This window comes from Camelus ferus, chromosome 8 (genome assembly GCF_009834535.1).
Source record: "Camelus ferus isolate YT-003-E chromosome 8, BCGSAC_Cfer_1.0, whole genome shotgun sequence".
NCBI classification, from domain to species: domain Eukaryota; kingdom Metazoa; phylum Chordata; class Mammalia; order Artiodactyla; family Camelidae; genus Camelus; species Camelus ferus.
Genome location: NC_045703.1, coordinates 24,607,933 through 24,627,141, shown reverse-complemented (window position 1 = coordinate 24,627,141; position 19,209 = coordinate 24,607,933). Strand labels below are relative to the sequence as shown.

Genomic DNA, 19,209 nt, shown 5'->3' with positions numbered 1-19,209 from the left:
ACTTGCTTGGGTCTCTTGATAAGAATCTCATTAATAATGTTTGCAGCAGATGTTTATTCTAATGAGTGGAGCTGAATGTTCAGACAGGAATAGTGTAGATAAGGTAATGAGATGCTACGCTAGAAAGTTTTATGTACTGAGAGGAATATTAAAGAGGTTTCAGATGTCTTTGGAATAATTTTCAGTGAAATGCGAACAAAAACCAAACTATGTTTTATGCTCTATAGGAACAGAATGAGTAAATCAAATTATGATGAAGTAAGTGATGTGTATACTACTATAAGTAATATTTGTTCAGTTATTCAGCTATTTTTCAGTTCCACTTGAGGGAAGAGATCAGAGCAAATAGAAATTTCTGTTTAGCTCTGATTTTCTTTTGACTGCAAAGTAAATCGTTTTTTATGCTGTATAACATAAGAATTTTGACTGTATTCCTATTAAATAAGAATGTATCTTCTAAGTTATTTACTAGTAAGTATTAATTAGAGCCATAACATTATATCTAGTATTTAGAAACTCACTAGTAAGTAAAGTTATCCCTGGAAAGGATTTTTAATTTTGAACTATTCTAGGGAGACTTAGAGTTTTTGTGGATGCGTTTGAGGGGCCAGAATCCAGAGAATAAAATATTTGCTTTAATCATGTAACTAGGTAGTGGCATAAGCAGCGGTACAACCCTGATTCTCTAGCTCTTTTTTCCCCCATTGTTCTGTATTCTAGAATTTGAACTTCTGAAATATGGCTTAAGGTAGTTTTTCCTCATTATATGGTTGACTAATTTTAGGACCTGAAAGTTTAGCACCATACCACTGATGATAACCAAAAACCCTTTGAGAGAGTGTTGACCAGACCAGTTACATCATTTAAAGACTCCAGCCTTGTTTTTTAACAGTAGTTTCGTTAGAACTACTCTGAGGGATCCAGGCCAGTTTTCTTGCATCTGGGAGGAGCACAATAAAGCTGTGACTCCTGTGTTTCCTTCTTTCTTCTTTTTTTTTTTTTTAATCATTGAGAAGGAAGACAAAGAATGATTAGAGGTCAGTCAGAATCACTGTTTACTGATCTGAAGCTATACTTTTGATGATATCTGGTAGTAAATAGGTTAAAAAAAGAAAGTAATTTTACTCTTACTCCTTCTCCAAGCCCAAATCTTACTTGGAGTCTCATTATATAAAATAGACAAAATTGGGACTGCTTTGGTTGTTGAACAGTTTGGGACAGCATGTGGGGTTGCATTTTGGGTGGTCTCTAAGGTCACTGTGGAACTTTTTATTGTTTGGGTTATGTTACCGTCATGATTATGTTACCATCATAGTAAGCTTTTGTTAAAAAAAAAGAAATTCAGAGATGCAAATTCAGCAGGCTTTAGTTGGCTCTGAGGGTTTGCGTTTTTGAAAAGCAAAGTTGATTCTGACTTCTAGCCAGATTTGGGAACCACTACCCTTAATGCCCTGTTGAACATTTTAAAAATCAGTGACCCAAACCAGAGCAATGTTTAGCCAGCCATTGCGTTAAAGATGTAGCTGAGAATTTGTCCATTAAATGATTAAAGGAGATTCATATAAAATGCTTATTACTGGTATTCAGTAAATGTTAGTTATTTTTATTTTAGTTTAAGACTTCTTGGAAAATCATTTTTACAAACCTACATTTGGTTTCCCAGGATCCATTCAAAATTCTCTTAGGTTGTGGGGTAGTTACTGTACAGTAAGGAAAGCAGGTATAGGACAAAAACAATCTAATATTTTAAAACAAAACTTTTGAACAGATATCAGCTAGTCCACATTTTTAGAATTTATTGAAGGATAAAAAGATCCTTTAAATATTAGTTTCTTTTATTAAATCCTAAGTGAGAGAGTTACTACTTATTAAACAGTTAAAACATATGTTGCAAACGTAGGTGCAGTCCTTTGTTAGAATTTGAGATTGCCCATATCCTAGGGGTAGCAAATATCTAGGACTTTGAAACGTTAAAATAGTTCCTTTTTGTTAATATTTCTTAATAGATATATATTTAAATAGAGCTAGGCTGTGGGACCCAAATATATGAGGTGAATTTGTCTCTCTGTTTATTCATACAGTCCACAGATACTTATTGGCCATCTACTGTATACCAGAGGTTTTGCTGGACTTAGCAGGTGATTAGAACTAGCCTGTTTAATATGATTATTATTATTATTATTGTCTTAATATGAGCATTTTCCATTTTTAGACCATACTTTTAAAAAATACTACTTAGTTGCTGCCATAATAAAATTGTTTGCTCTCTATCATTGAGGCATTTGGACTGTTTCTAGTTTTTTCTTTTATAAGTAACTCCTTATACCCATCTTTGTATAGGTTATGGTGAAAATAGTATTACTTGGATAAAGAGTATGGAAACTTCTAAAATCTTTGCTAAATCTTGACAAAGGTTATGTGATATACCCCAAACATCATTGCTATAAAAGAGCCCATTTTGCTGAATCCTGGGCAATTCTGCGTAGTTTCACTTAGTATAAATAATAATGTAGCCAAGTTGACAATCGGAAATGAAATTTGTTATTGATTTAATTAGCATTTGGGGGGAATGGCATAAGTCTATTGTGTATTTTGGCTATGGCAACAGTTATATTTTAACAGATAACACGTGTGGAGGACTTAGGTCTACTAGACATTGTTCTGAGTATTTTACAGAGCATCTCATGTACTGTGCACAAGTCTGAGGTGTAGGTACTGTTTATCATCCCCATTTTATAAATTAGGAAAATGAGGCATATAGAGGCAAGTCAGTTTTCCAAACCCACATATTTTTGTAAGTAATAAGACTGGGATTGAATGTGGTGAGTCTGGCTCCAGAACCTAGGATCTTTACCATTGGACTGTGTTAGTCATGTATTCTTTTTCCTGTGTTGCCAGATACTGTATTCATTATTCATTTTCAGTATTTCTTTGATTATTTTTACTGTTTAATTATTACAGGTGAATTTTTGTCTTAAAATATACTTATTCTGATGATGTTTTGCTTCCTGCCTACTGTCTGATCCTCAGTATGGACAGATGTGATTTGTGCTATTCTTTAATACACTGTAGAAAACTGTATTGGTTTTCCTTCAGATCGCTTTGTGATGGTAATTGGACTTGCATTGCACCTTTCACTTAAAGGGAAAATCAGTATCTTTGCAGAAATAATGTTTATTGCTTTACTAGATAACTCTTAAGCTGTTGTAGGCGGTAGGTGGTCTCAAAAGATGATACAAGACGCTGTAGGAAAATAAAACACACTTCCTGCCCTTGAAGCAGCTCTAAGATGTAGTGAGAGATGTAGTAAAACTATGTATAGCACAAAGCAGAATACATAAAGAGAGATAACAGAGAACTGCTAAGGAGCATTGCTTGATATTCCATGTGAAATATGAGGGCTTATTTTGATTTTAGGAGTATGATAATGGGTGTCCTAGATGGATTTTTACCTTTCGTAGTGGTATAAAGAGATACAGACACATTTGTTATTTAATGTCAAATAGTACTACTGACCACACTGGAGGACATTTGCCCCCTACTCTCATCTCAAATATAGAGCTGTCTGTTGTTTTGTTTTTGTTTTTGTTTTGGCGGGGGGAGGTAATTAGGTTTATTTGTTTGTTTATTTATTTTTAATGAAGATACTGGGGATTGAACCCAGGACCTCCTACATGCTAGGCATGCATTCTAAGGCTCCCCCCACAGAGCTATCTGTTGGATGAGATAGTAAGTGGATTTTCATTCTTTTTTTTTTTTTTTTTTTTTTTTTTTTTTTTTTTTTGCAATTTTGTGATACTTTAAGAGCTAGTTATTTGCTCACATGTACTAGTCCAGTATGTACGATTATAGAAATGGCAAGTACTAGGTTGGGTAAAAAAGAGAAAACAGATCTGTTCTTCTTTATGAATCAGTAGAAAATTGTTTGAAAGAATTATAATTGATTTTTTTTCAGAAAGTATGTTTTATACAAAAGAAAATTGAACGTAATCGCCTAGGTCAAGGATAAAAGTAAAGTAAAACAGTCTTTGGAATATTTCTTTTGATCTTTTCTTCTCATGAAGACTGATTGTTTTATGAAGATCAAAATGTTTTCCACACCTTTCTGCCTTTTGATCTTAAGTGCTGCCCAAGCCATTTTAAGTGGCTTTTAAATTTTATTCCAGATCAAGGCAATTCTGAGTAATCGATGTGGCATTACTCTCTCATGGAAGACCAGTTAAAAGCATACTGTATTTCACGTATTTAATTTTGTGTGGCTATGAAGTTCTATAAAGCATAACCTGTAACATTCATGGTAATTAGTACAAATGAATAATATATCATTTGATTTTGCACTTTGAAGTCTATAATGATACTCAGTATTTTCATTATGAACAGAGCTACTTAATCTAAAAGTAACTAATTAAAATAACCAAGAGAGGCTTCTTACCCACAGAACAGATAGATTCATGAGATTTGTTTACTAGTATTGGAACTAATTACCCAATTTGTGCAATGAATAATAATTTTGCTGTATTTTGTTACCTTGAAAGATTTTGAAATCCTCATAATTAGGTCAAGATCAGTGAATATGTCTATACCTTACTAAACCTTTTCCATTATTAGTGGTTGTGACTTTTTCTATCTTGGACTATATATATAAATAATTTCATTAAAAAAATATTGTGTGTGTGTGATTCTGGTCCCAAAATGAAGACTTTTAATGAACAGCTGATAATGACTTTAAAAATACTTTTCCCCATTATAAAAGTACTTTGTATTCATTGTGGAAAATTTAGTAAGTGAAGATAAGGAAAAGGAAAAAAATGAAATTGTCTGTAATCTCACGAGTTAGAGAGATGTCTGCTAATGGTTTTGGTATGTATACTTTCAGACCTGTGTCTGAGTATATGTATTATTTTGTTAAGTGAAAATGTATTCACTTCACAGTATTTTTTAGTGTATATTGTGTGCCATGTATCATTCTAGGTGCTGGAAATTGCAGTGGTCCCTGCTATAATGGAGCTTCTATTAGATGAAATATGTTTTCTACACAAACTGTTTAGTATCTGTGATTTATAGAATGGTAATCTTCTGTTTTTAATTAATGCATTCTAAATATTTTTCTTTTTCATTAAACATTTTTCTATTAGATGACTAAAATAAAATAAATTCTTTATTAAGATAATCCTTGTTTATGGTTAAATAAATTATTACTGGAAAGTTAATGATGGAGATCCCTTCCCTATCCCCTCCTTCAGTTGGTTTTGCTCCCTAAAGGCAAAAACTTTTAACCATTCTTTTAACCTTATTCTGTAGTTATCCCCAAATCTCAAAATAATATATTTATGTTACTGTTTATTAGTCAACTTTAGGTAAGTTCCTATTGTGGTCACTGAGGACGTAACTCACCAAAATCTCTGTGTCCATATTTTCTTTCTTTTAGATTCTCAGTATGTGAACTATTATTGTTAGCTCTTCATTGATCATTCCCGTATATTTAATCTTCCCGTTACTCTAATAACCCTCATGTAGTATTTCTTAGCTCTTGTAAGATGAGGACTTCAGCATTCCCTGTCTTCCATCTACTTCCTTATGTCCTCTCTAGCTTTAATATTGTCAACTCTGTTTACATTTACATCCTGTTTGTTAAACACAGGGTTTTTGTTTTCTGTAAGTGTATGGTTAAATTTAAGTGGTGAAAATACTTAAATTTTTTTTCCACTGGAACTATTGTTTAGATTAGCGGAAAGGAATAGATTTCCTTTTTTTATGGAATGAAAAGAAATCACTCTAATATTTCAAACATGTAGAAATTTAATACATATAATTGGTTACAAAGGCATTTCAGGATGGAGAAGCAAAAGGGTCACCTGGAGTTCAGCAAGCTGCTCCTGTCTCTGGTTGGAGCCTGGTTAGCACTTGCTGCCGAGGTGCTGGAGGGGGTCCCGCCTCCCTGGCTGCTGCTGTTGGAACTCACTTCTGTTGCAGCATAGCATCCACTCACCGAGGGGCTCTCTACTGAGGAGCGGTGCCCATCATCCTGTGGCTGCTGCCTTCAGTGCCGCCTGCGATGCTGCCAGGGGCAGATCAATAGGTTTTTCTCAGTCTCCTTCTAGGGAGCTGGCAAGGTAGTCTGGAAAGTGTCATTTGCTTACTGCTTAAACATAGGTACACTGAGAGCATACAGGGACAGAGATGGAGCTGACCATCAAAAGACAGCTAACTTGCCCAGAGTTCAAAGTCATGACTTCTCTGCCATTTCAAGTAAAATGTTCCTTTTGTTGAGTTAAATAGGTTCTTTTTTACTCTAATAATTTCCTTTCCCCTCTACTTAAGTTTTTTCAACCCTTTTCAATAATTTTTTTTTATTCCCCAGTTTTTCTCTTTTAGATCCTTCTATGATTTCTAGCCTCTGTATAAATCTCTGTTCCTAACTTTTATCCTGGTTGGATCTAGCTTTCTGGATTCCATGTTTTTCTTTCCTCTCCTTTCTTTCCATCCTCCCTCTTCCTTCCTTCCTTGCTTCCTTGCTTCTTTCCTTCCTTCCTCCCTCCTTCCCTCCCTCCCTCCCTCCCTCTCTCTTCCTCCCTCTCTCTCTCTTCCTTTCTTTCTTTCTTTCTTCCTTTCTTTCCTTTCTTTCCCTTCCTTCTTCCTTCCTTCCTTCCTTCCTTCCTTCCTTCCTTCCTTCCTTCCTTCCTTCCTCTCACTGTGCAGGGAGGGATACCTCCTTAAATCACTTCCTAAGAAAGTATGTGTAGGAAGTAACCTATAAGCATGCTTAGGTGTATGAAAATGCTGTTGCTCTGGTCCTGTATTTAGTACTTTGGCTGTATATAAAATTTTAGATTAGAAATGATTTACCCTCAGAATATTGAAAACCTTATTTCTATATCTTCTTTTAACCTTCACCACTGATGAAAGGACTGATATTACTTTGATTCTAGTTCCTTGTAAGTGGTCTGCCCCTGGAAACTTTTAGCATTTTCTCTTTATTTTTGTCCTAAAGTTTCCCAGTAGATGTCTAATTATGTGGGTTCCTCCCTGCCCTCTCCACCTTTTCATTCATTGTGCTGAGTACTTGGTGATCTCTAAATCTGAAAACCTGGGTTCTTCTGTACAGGGTGATTTTATCTTGTCTGATGTTTTATTTCCTCTTTTCCCCCTCCTATTTCCCCTTTTTAGAGCTACTATTGGTTGTTACACCTGTTAGAATTGAGATTCTTTTTCTTCTCTAATCTTTTCTGTCATACTTTTCATCTGCTGATCTCTTTTTCAGCTTTCTGGGAGGTTTTCTCATTTTCTTTCTATCTTTCTAATGATTTACTAATTTCAGTAATTATGCTTTTAATTTTCAAGAGTACATATATTCTTACTCTCTACTTAATACCTTTTCATGACAATGTGTACTTAATTTATGGACGTAATAGCTTCCCGACTCTCTTCTGAGAATACTAAGTATAGGGTATAGAGTGACCTTCTCTCTCTTGAATCTTTCTTCTTCATGTTTCTGGTTTTCCTCAAATGTATGGTGATCTTTGGTTGGCTGTTTACATGTAAAAATGAGGCAGAAAAACTGCTTGGAAGCTCTAAATGTGGGTGGGGTTTGTCGACTTGTGTCCTTTGCTTTATGATAAGCAGTTGTGCTGAAGAGCCCTGCAGTCCTATGATATGGAGAGATCTTTGCTTCTGGGCACCATTGCCCATGGAATTGCTTTACTGCAGGGTTTGGTTCAGTTTTTAGAGAAGGTCCTTCTGATACTTATTTACTACCTATGTGTCCTTCTAATATCTGTCTTATCTTATCTATCTACCTACCTGCCTACATGTCTTTTCTGTGAGTTGTGGGGGTTTATGATTAAAAAAAAATACCCAACTTTGTTATCATTTTGATAGTATCTTGAGAGGAAAAGGAGCCATACATGATTATTATATTCCCTTGTATGACTGCATCACAATTTATTTGAGAAATTCCATGTGGATGAAAAATTTAGATTATTTTGAAAATTTTTATTTTTATAACAAACAGCATGTGATAGTATTATTCTAGGTAACTTTTTCCTTATGAGTAATTATTACCTGATAGTTCATTATAATCCTTTATTGCTCTATTCTGTATGCTCTAGAATGCATTTGTGAGAATGCATCACATTTTTTTAAACTAAAAAAATTTTTGTAGCATTTTCTGCAGTGATACGTAAGGACTATCTTTGAACTAGTGTTTTTAATGACATTAAATAGATTCATCAGTGAAACATTTTTTTCAGTCACTTTTGGTTTAGTTTTGGCATTTTATGACTGCACTAGATGGCAGCAGAGGACTAGCTTTAATTCAGGCTGCTTTTGTGATGCAGGAGAATTCTAATACCCAGTGCACTGTATTAGTTTGGGATTTTTAAATCCCAAAATATTAGTTTGGGATTTTTAAGAATTCATTAAGGATTAGGGGGAATCATGCATACAACAGTATTGAAAGCATAGCAGTTTTGAATGTTGCTGTGTTCTTTTGTGCATTGCATCTGAATTATGATATTTGTAGATGACTGTGTAGTGTCATTTTGGAACTACTTTTTTAAGAACGAGTCTGCCATATTAAAGTCTCAGAAAGTGTTATGTTTGCTTCAGAAAACTGATGTTCTTTTTTTGGAGTCACAGGGAGTAAAAGAATGATGTGAAGATTCTCTTTTTATCCCACAGGGGTTTTGCTCAGCTGTTTGTGTTGGGAGTAAAGGAGTCTATAGAAAACTCTGTGTTGGAAAGTAACTTCTATTTTCCATAGTGAATTTTATGTTCACAGGGGTAGAAAAGTTGTTTAACTTGTATGTGGTATGTGAAGAATAGTGGTTTTGATACATGTGCTTCAATTATATTTTGGGAAAGAAATTTCTATAACCATATGCTTTCTTTTTAAAAAATCTTATGTCATTATAGTATTTTTACTTTCTTTAGGAACTGCTTTTAATTTTTGCATGTTTATGGCAATCTGATTCCCAAAAAGCAAGCATTAGTATCTCCGAAACTAGGTAAAGAAATTGAAAATAAGTAATTTTGACAGCTCTTTTTTAGCTTGTGAGATCTGATTTGAGGATTTTATATGCAGCCCGTCTTAGTACAGTATGTTCCTGGCTTTCAGCCCAGCTCTAATGTTGCTGCTGTTGCTGATGTTTTTGCTGGCAGGTGAGCTTTTTTGGACAGATTTTATTTTAGTAACATCTTAGACTTCAGAGAATTTAATTTTTAAAATATTTTTGCATGGGCAGAGAACTAAATTGTCTCCCCATGAATTATTTAAAATGGCTTTTAAGCCTTTTAACTGTTATATTAGTCTGCTAAAATGTTAAACTACTGGTTAGAGGTATAGAATACAGCACATAACTAATACAAATAAAATTGCTGCTTAAATTGTAAACTTTAAGCAACTGCAAGGAGTCTACTCTGTGATCTGGCTTTGATAGTTGCCTTAATATTGTGAGTCCATATTATATTTATTTAGTCCAGTGTTTAGCTACTATATTTAGTATTTAGCTGTGGAGATTATTGCATCTAGAATTTTTCCTGGTACTTTTATGTGAACATGAACAGAGACTAGTGGAAACCAGTTAATTTCTAAAAGTGTGATCCATTAAACATTAGGTACTAAAAAAATGGGGAAATTAGAAGTCATTTAAAATATCTGGTACACTTAAATATAATTATTTATTTATATTTCCTCTTGTGCATGAAGCAATATTAAATAAAATCAAGTATCATCGTGTTATGCATCTTCTACATGTGCTTTATATATATATATATTTTTTCAATTGAAGTATAGTCAGTTTACAATTGTGTCAGTTTCTAGTGTACAGCATAATGCTTCAGTGTGCTTTTAATTATCTTTCTTAAAAATAACCTCAGTGGTGCTATTAGTCCGTTTATAAATTTAAAATAAATAATGGGATTTTTGTAGTAAAATATATAATGGCAAAGTATAATATCTGTGTTAGAAGTAAAATTATTTCAAGTTTCTTGTAGGTTAGGTCTTTTTCTCCCTTTCACTGAACTAATTAAGAAAAATATTCATTGTTCTAGTAGAAATAACACACAAAAAAGATATTGCTTGCTTTAAAAAAGTTTTCTAATTCTTGACAAGTTTTAATGGTAGCTGTTCTGTACCATTAAATATCCATCATATTTACACATCGTATAATGTATGGTCAATTCAATGGCAATAAAGTTTTGAGAGGAAAATTAGTTTGTACCTATTTTATTTTGATATACTTTAAGATTATTTATCTGAATCTTTTTTTAAGTTGAAAATTCTGAAATACATCCAACTTCAAAGTTTTCAAATAAGAGAGAATGTGAGCATGCATTAGATATTCTGTAGTTAATAAAACCACGGACATATAAAGATGATAATGTTATAAAATTCTAAAAACAAAAATACTTAAGTATATTAGTTTGTAAAACAAGTATAATTTTGGGAAGCAGTATAGTATAGTGGTTAAGAGCTTGGGCCTTGAAACTGAACTACTTGGGCTCAAATCCTGAAGCTCCTGTACTTGATAGTCATGTGACCTTAGGAAAGTTATATAACCCTCTGTATCCCAAGTTGCCCACCTGAAAAATAAAGATAATATTAACTACTTTATAGATGTTGTGGGATTAAGTAATTTCATCCAAAGCACTTAGAATAAAGCTTACCACCTAGTAAGTGCTTGGTAAATTTTGATAGTTACACTTTCTACCAAATTAATAGACTCATTAAAATGAAATAAGCCAAACTGTAAATTTCTAAAGAGAAATTCCATAGTCATGTTAAAATTCAATTTTTAAAACTGTACCTATTTAAAAAAAAGAAAATTTTAGACATGGTCCATGCCCTTAAATGAGCGAAGATCTGATTGCAGAATTAAAATGGAATACGTGAGGGAGCAATATGAAATATAATTGCCTATAAGTGACATGGGCGGAGACTCTAGAACATAGGAGTTCTTAGGAGGAGGATGGCTAGTGGAGAGTGAGTAACACGGACAAGAGGAGCTACAGGAAGGAAGTCATGAGATGGAAACAGGCTGACTGATCTGGGCTGACCTGATAATTGGTGTAAATCCAGAATCTCTAAGTTCTGACTGTTGGACAGTTAGGTGCTAAGGCTAAAGGAAGACAATTGTTACATTGGTGACTGGTTGAACACTCAAATGTTTATATTTTTAAATATGTCAGAGTTTTAATGATTGCTGAACCAGGTCTTTGATTTAAACTTTGACTGTTTCACGAACTCCTACCTCTTCTTGAATTGTTCTTAGGAAGTTGTTAGGTGGGAGATCCTTTATCTCAGTTTTCTTGAAGTTTAAGGCCACCTGGGATTACTGAGTCAGTTGGTTAGCCCAGCCGCGTTTGAGGGACTTAAAAGAGCTGTTTTTCAAATGCAGAATGTGGTAGGAGAATGTTTTTCATGATGATACAGAAGGCAGGGAATGAACACTTGAAGAGTTGCTGTGGAAGGGAAAGCAGACAACTTCTGTGACTGGAGGGAAAAAAGAAAGAGGTGATGTCCCAGAAAGCCAGCCCCACCAAGACTCCTTGAGGGGTTTTCCTGTCAGGAGGCACAGCAAGACCCTCCAGCAACGATATTTCTCATTATCAGTTATAATTCAAGGACTATTAGGTGAATCTTTCTGGGGGACTTAGTGAAAGCTTTTATTGAAAGTAGGTCATATTAGTATTCACTCAGGTTAGTCTAGCCAACAGTGCGTTTCGAAAGTTGCATAATGTAAAATGTGAAAACTAGGATTATGATTGAAACTAAATTGTGATCCTTCGTCTTCTTTTCCTTCTCTTTTTAGTTTTCTTTTCTCCTTTTACCCGTTACTAGCATCAAAACAAGAGTATTTCTCATAACTAAGAAGAGAAAAAAATCTATTGAATATAACTTTTGAATAGGCATTTTGGTGGAAGCTCTTTTTCCCCCCATATGTTTCTAAAAATTTTAATTCCTTTTGCTTATTTTGACTTCTGTTTGGTTTCCTGTTTTCTTTTGCAGTTGGAGTGTTAAAGGTGGTTAGGGGTTATTATTCCAGTGCTTTTCATAACTTTAACGTGCGTATGAATTTCCTGGGGATCTTGTTAAAATGTAAGTTCTGATTCAGTAAGTCTGAGGTGGCCCAAGATTCTGCATTTTTAACAAGTTCCCAGATGATGCCAATGCTACTGGTCCAAGGACCACACTTGTAGCAAATAGCAAGAATCTGCTATTTTTTTCTGAGATTGAGGATACCAAAGAGAGATAAGTTTGTTCAACAACCTATACCTAATTAACAATTGTGGGCTTTTATTTTTTAGTGTGATGAAAAGTCATATTTCTTAGCACAAAGAAATATTTACAAACCAGGAGAAATCTTCCTCTCCCCCTAATTAGATGGCAGCTCATTTATTTATCAGCCACCTTTACTCAGTTTGAATGTTAAAGATGTATCTTAAGATTTTCTCTTGCTAATAACCTTATCACTTTTGAGGATTTGAAGAAATTGATTTATTCAACTATGTCTGTATTCAGTTATTGTTTTAGAGTTCTTGCATTTGAGACTTTAGGTGACCATTAAGAAAAAAATTTAAGTGAACTTAGAAGATATTAAAAATACCTATATTATATTCAAACCTGGTTTGAGGTAGAAGCTTCTTCCTATAGAAGGGTAAATTTTATGTATTTATGTAAAGTGACTGTTAACATATGCTTTACTCTCAGACAGTTACGAATTGGTGGGGTTAATAATCAGATAGTTTTTGTGTCTTTGGCAGTGCCTGTATGAATACTTTCTGTTCTCACTTGCGTTTGAATCTAGCCTGGCTTTTCTTGTGCCATAAGTGCTGTTTAGGATTGTTGCAGGGCTGGGGGTGGGATATGTGTGTCTGTGTGTACCTGTGTGTATATGTGCACACACTACTTGGGTGAAGTGGAACTATGTAAGAACCTTTCCAGCCCTTTAAAATCCTATAATTCTCTAATTCTTTGTAGAGTGGTGGAAAGGAGGAGGGAACATACTCTAGCCCACAGAAGTAGCACTTAGCAAGATGCATGTTCCTGGTAGCAAATACATTCAGTCCTGATTTGACAGTCTTTTTACTAGTTGAAAGGTATGCTTTAATATTTTGTTTCTTACACTTCCCCAAACTCTGTTAATTAGTTGACTTCTTAAACTTGTACAGTAGGAAGAGACTCCCATCAGTCTACCCTTTTTTTTTCTCCTTTGCAAAAGTGAGGTTTTTTTTTTTTTGAGTTTTTTTTTTAATTTAAGTATAGTCAGTTTACTTGATCAGTCTACTCTTATTGTTATGTTTCTTTTAGGTTGCTAAGGGAAATATGAACCCATATAAATTTAATTATAATTTCATTTAAATTATGCTGTTACTAATTTTTATCTAATGATCTAGATTGTAGGACAAAAAGACAATAACTTTCCATTATGTGCAGTAGCTTTTGGAGTAATTGTGTATTTATTTATATGTACCGTCATTGTTAGTAAACCTTAAGCTGCTTCAGTACATTGGAATACTTTAGGCTTAGGTTTATTTTTATCATTTTAGTGTTTAGAAAAGTTTCCTAGACAGATTGGGAGAGCCACCTGGTTCAGGTTCTTTTATTTGAGCTCTTTGTTTTGAGTTATCGCTCAAGTAGTGCAGCTTCTGATTTTACAAAATTTTCTTGGGTTATAGTTATTCATGGAAAAGTGAACTAAGAAAGTGTTATTGTAGTTGTCATCTGCCTTTGTGTAAATATGCTTGTGAACTTGGGGTTGTGGGCTGTGAGTAACCTTCACAGGGAATTACCTATGGTTTATTTTTCTACATTTCAAAATTCCTGGTTCACTCATCTCTGCCTCCCCTCTGTTCAGAGGGATGTCCTCTTCTTTCCTGACTACAGGAAACGAATTCTTTCTGTCTTATTCAGGCTTGGTTTATCAATGACCTCAACTCCTTTTTGGATTGTGTAAAGTAGTAGTTGTAGTATTAATAATAATGATATCCAGCATTAGTTAAGTACTTACTATGTGCTTTGGACATAATATAATAACAATAGCTTACATTTTATTACCGTGTTCCAGGTATTGTTCTGTACCCTTTGTGTATTAACTCATTTAATTCTTTTTCAATTTTTTTTATGGTAAAATACACATAACATGCAATTTTCCATCTTAACTATTTTAAAGTATATAGTTCAGTGGTATTAAATATGTTCATAATGTGTGCAAACATCACTGCCATTCATGTCCAAAACTCTTTTCATCTTGCAAAACTAAAACTCTATACCCATTAAGTGATAATTCCCCATTCCCCAATTCTTCCAGTCCCTGGTAACATTTTGGCCTACTTTTGGACTCTTTGATTTTTCACTACTCTAGGTATCTTGTATAGGTAGAATCATACCGTAGTTGTCTTTTTGTGACAGGCTTATCACAATGTCCTCAAGTTTCATTTGTATTGTAGAATGTCAGGATTTCCTTCCTTTTTTAAGGCTGACTACTATTCCATTTAATGTATATACCACATTTTGCTTATCCATTTATCTGTCAGTGGACGCTTGGGTTGCTTCCACACTTTTGCTATTGTGACTAATGGTGCTCTAAGCATGGGGGTACTAACTCATTTAATTCTTGCAACCACCTTAGGAGGTGGAGATTTTTGATGAGGAAACCACATCTTAGAGCAGTCATGTGATTTGTGCAAAATCACGCAGCTAGGAAGAGCCTGTCTGGGATAAATGTTCTTAACCACCACAGTAGATGCCGATGTATCTTTCTATGTTGGTACCTTCTGTTTTGCCTACTGATATCTTCACCCCTATATACTGTATATTAATATATAATTAATGGTATGTAATAAAATACCTTTTATTACTAATGTTCACAAATGACATAGTATATTGTTTTATCTTTTACTATTTGCTGTATTTCAGCTGTAAATCAGCTCAATTACAGAGTAAAGTTGAAATTCCTTAAAATGGACTTTAAGTCTCCCATTTGCTTCTCTTCTACCAGAAGTGATTATTTTTTGTACATATTAAATATATTTATTTTTTGAGGGGGGAAGTAATTAAATTTTTTAATTAATTAGTTTATTTATTTTAATGAAGGTGCTGGGGATTGAACCCAAGACCTTGTGCATGCCAAGCATGTGCTCTACCACTGAGTTATATCCTCCCCACCTTAAATTTATAATTTTTAGAAAACTTGGAGTGATAGAGTGATTTGAAAAGAACTTGTTATTTAGACTGTGAGAGAGTTCATGGAAGGGAGTTTTGAGTAAGAGTTTGAAGATAATGTATTTTAGGACAAGGTGGTGTCGTAGTACAGATACACAGGCTTAGCAATAGATGTGTACAGATTTCTGGGCAGTGGAGGATGGCAAAATGAGAAAGGGATAAGGAGGCTGCAATTCTGAAGGTAAAGCACATACTTAGGAGTTGGACAGTTAGAATCATTTTATGATATTTGATGAGATTTTTAGTTCCAGTCTGTTTTTTAAGTGGTCTAGATGGCAAGCATGATTGAATCTGGTATGACAGGCTCTGACCTGGAATTTTCTAAGAACCCATAGTGATAGCATGTAAACAAAGTAAGCAAATTAAATTTTTAAATTGTTGAGTGGTTTGGAACAAATTTGCTCTAAATCTTATTGTGCACTTGACTGTTTGTATTTCGTATCATTAATTCTGTGGAATGGCAGGGAGGAATCTAGAAACTGACACTGGCTCTATGTCTTCCCAGATTTTTTATAGTGTTGATTTTTCAGCTTTGTGTAAGATGAAAAGTTGCTGGTTTGAAGGGGGTTTCTTGAAACAGAAACATCTATGCTTTGAAAATTATTCAATATCTGTTAGTAGAAATAGGCAGACATGATATGTTAGTGAGAAGGCTTGGAGGATTTGTGATGTTTTTTTAATGGTAGATGCCCTTTGGTCTTCGTGATTTATTTGTGATGAGTTATCTAAGTTGAAATAAAAGTCAGAGTCTTTTGACTGATGATTTTTCCGTAGACAAAGTTGACCAAGTAGCAAGCTTAAACAAAACTTGGATGAAGATAACGTAGTGGAAAATTTACTGTATAAACAACATATGAAACAAAGATGACTATGTTTAGGTGGAAGACAGTTAAATGTTGGCAAATTGTTCAAATGTTCAGTGGCATGCTTTTGGCATACCATTTAATACACAATTAACATTCTAAGATCAAAGGCTGGTTAGACAAGTTAGATAATTAAATTGGTGGGGAAGTGAATGGGCTTTGCAGTTTAAAATTAAATAATACATGTTGTCTGTTTAATTACTGTTGTGTGTATATAACTGTTCACATAATAGAATGAAGCTGTGGGCTTAAAATGATTTTAAGACTATAAAACTTTAATCACATCTGTTTAATGACTTTAAATTGATGTGATATGAAGATTAAAAACAAGCTAATCTTTTGAAGAAGTCTGATGTGCTTATAGAATCAATAAATCAAGATAAAAATACCTGTTGGGTTGGAATCTTTTATAATGTTGAATGAAGTTTTTGATAGTTTTTGATGAGAAGAACTGGGTCTTCACATAACTGTGTTAGAACTATGTCTTCATTTCAGTGATTGTTAACAGCAGAAATAAAACTTTTAGAAAAGATTAGGCGGTTGTGGTATTACTGTTTGTGTATATATTCGCGTTAATTTGATAATGTGAAAATAAGAATGACCTTGATATGAGTTCTTTGAAATTTCTGGGAAGATGAAAAAAAGTAGAGCTGTACTTCTTCAAATTGTTTTTGTTTTCAAAGGTTGAAATGTTATTTTTGCCAGATAAACAGATAATAGCCATTGTGTTTCAAAGTAAAGTTCATGTGTAGGATTACATTGTTTTATCATCAAATATTGGTCTTTTTTGTGGACACAAGGCAAACAATGATGTTTAAAGTTATCTGAAGTCTTTCTGAGATTCCTTAATATATGTTGGTGGACTTCAGGTTGTGTTTTCATAGAATTCTGAATGGTGGTTAGGTTTCTAACCTAGCCTATAAATCTTGCTTAATTCCCAAGGTAGCTAAATTACTTATGATGTATGTCTGCTGAGAAAAGTGACAACGCAGGTAACTAAAAGAACTATAATTGTGACAAATTTAAGAAGTTTATAAGAACTCTATTTTGACTTGTTTAAAAACTGTTGATTAGCTTTTATAAAATAAGAAGGAGGTAGATTGAGAGTATGATGGAGATTGTGAAGGGGACTCTAACACTGATTCTTTATTCTGTCTACATGGAGCAAATTATGACTTTTAATTTTGCTCAGTACAGATGCTCCATGCAGATCACTAGCCTTGATCAGGGCTTTCTTAGGCGCATTAATGGAACTAAGTGACTGAGGCGAGGAGGTGGAAAATGTTTTTTCATTTAACAAACCTGTGGTAAAATGTATGGAATATAAATTTCCTTTTTCTCTAAGAGTTGAAAGAAATGGGGGAAAATGGGTTAAAGAGGACATGGATATGCTTTGCAAAAGAGATTTACCGGAGATAAAATTTACTGAGCAGTGAACTAGTGAGAGAAAAAGCCAAAGTGTGTGCATCAGCCCCTTTGGGGAAGGAAGAAAGCTGGGGTTTAGCAAGTCAGCTCTTCTTGTATCATTTGTGAAGTAAGGTCTGCCAGGTGTTGGTGGGTAGGGGGCAGAGTCCAACCAACTGCTCTTATGTCAGAAAGGTTTATAATTGTATCTGAGGAAGTGGCTCTAAACTGTGAATTCTCTTTATAGGAAATTTTAATGGACCTGAATTTATTTCTGTATATCTCTACAGTCTCGAGAATGACGTTTCAGGGACTGTGTACCAATTCTGTTTGGAATAGGAATGAGAGGAACTGTATGTAGCTGGTTTCAGAACAGTAGAGGTTTGGCAGTGAATTCTCATGAGAGAAAAGGTACAAAGGGCAAGTAAACTCTGGGCTTAACATTATACACTTACCTCTGTTGAAGGACAGGAAATAGATGGCATGTCTCTTGGTATGAAGTTACTATGTAAAGAGCTAGTATCCTGTAACTTTTGGTATTGAGGACATTTTGAGGGACATTACAGTGGGATTATGTCATAGGCACATTTAACTTACTTGAGTTGAGCTGCAGGTGGTGGGCAAAATGGGAAAAAAAAAAAAAAAAACCAGAACCAGCATATCCATTAGCATTACATTGACTGCAAGCAGTAGAAATCAACTTTGGCTAATTTAAGAAAAAGGTATAAAAGAATATATATATTATATAAATGAAGGCTGTCAAGAGAACCAGTCTTGGAAAATGGATAAGAATCCTGGGAAGCCCGGCAGCAAGGACCAGAGGCAAGGTCAGACACAGGAGCACTTTGAGTTGGAAGCCACCATTGACACTTGCTGACGATGCCTCTGCTGGTGCTCTGAATAATTTTTCAGCTACTCCTGTGCCCCACTGTCACTCAAGTTAAAAGTTTTGGGTATGGAGTATTTGATTGTCTGACTTAGATCCTGAGCCTATTTCCAACCTGCTAGAGACAGGGATGGAGAAAATCTGGGCCTGTTGGTTTCCAATGTAAAAATGAAAAGATCCATGTCTGTAGCCTATTTGTCACTTCTCCCCGACTAAACTGAGCAAGTACTTCTTCCTCCTCCAGTGCTCTGTGGTTCAGTAAATAAAATGCACCCAGTTTCTCCTGCCAGAAGCTTGGAAGTCATCCTTGAAAAGGCTGTTTATGCTTGTTTCTAAAATTTCTTAAAGTCCAAAAACGTATAGTGAGGAAAGCAAATATCATTGATAATTCCACATAGAGATAATTCTTAATCCTTTGGTATAGGCTTCCCTGTCTATTTTATTATAGATACAAAGTTTTATCTCCCTATTCCTTGTAATTATACAGTCTGATTTTTAACTTGCTTTTTCTTCATTTAATATATTATGAATCTGTTCCCTTATTAATGAATATTTCAATAATGAATATTGGTGATAAATTTAAATTATAAGATGTTTAAAGACTATTTTACTCTTAGGAATGTGAATTAGGACTCTAAGATGCTATTAGTTATCAATATTTTTTTTTTACCAGTTTTCTTTTATTATATACTTCCTAAATTGTATTAATGTAAAATCAGTGGTTTTACTCAATTAGCTAACTTACATCTCAGTGACTGCCCCAAAAGATGGTTTCTAGTTAAGCTGGAAAACCAGCATTTAAAGTAAAGCAGTTTATAAATTTGGCTTTTCTG

The 19,209-nt window shown here is 34.2% G+C and overlaps 1 protein-coding gene across 1 annotated transcript in view; it reads left to right on the top strand.

Moving 5' to 3' along the window:
* The window catches only part of RNGTT (RNA guanylyltransferase and 5'-phosphatase), a 183,860-nt gene that overhangs the window by 25,066 nt on the left and 139,585 nt on the right, over nucleotides 1-19,209 (top strand). The gene's annotated exons all lie outside the window — the stretch shown is intronic.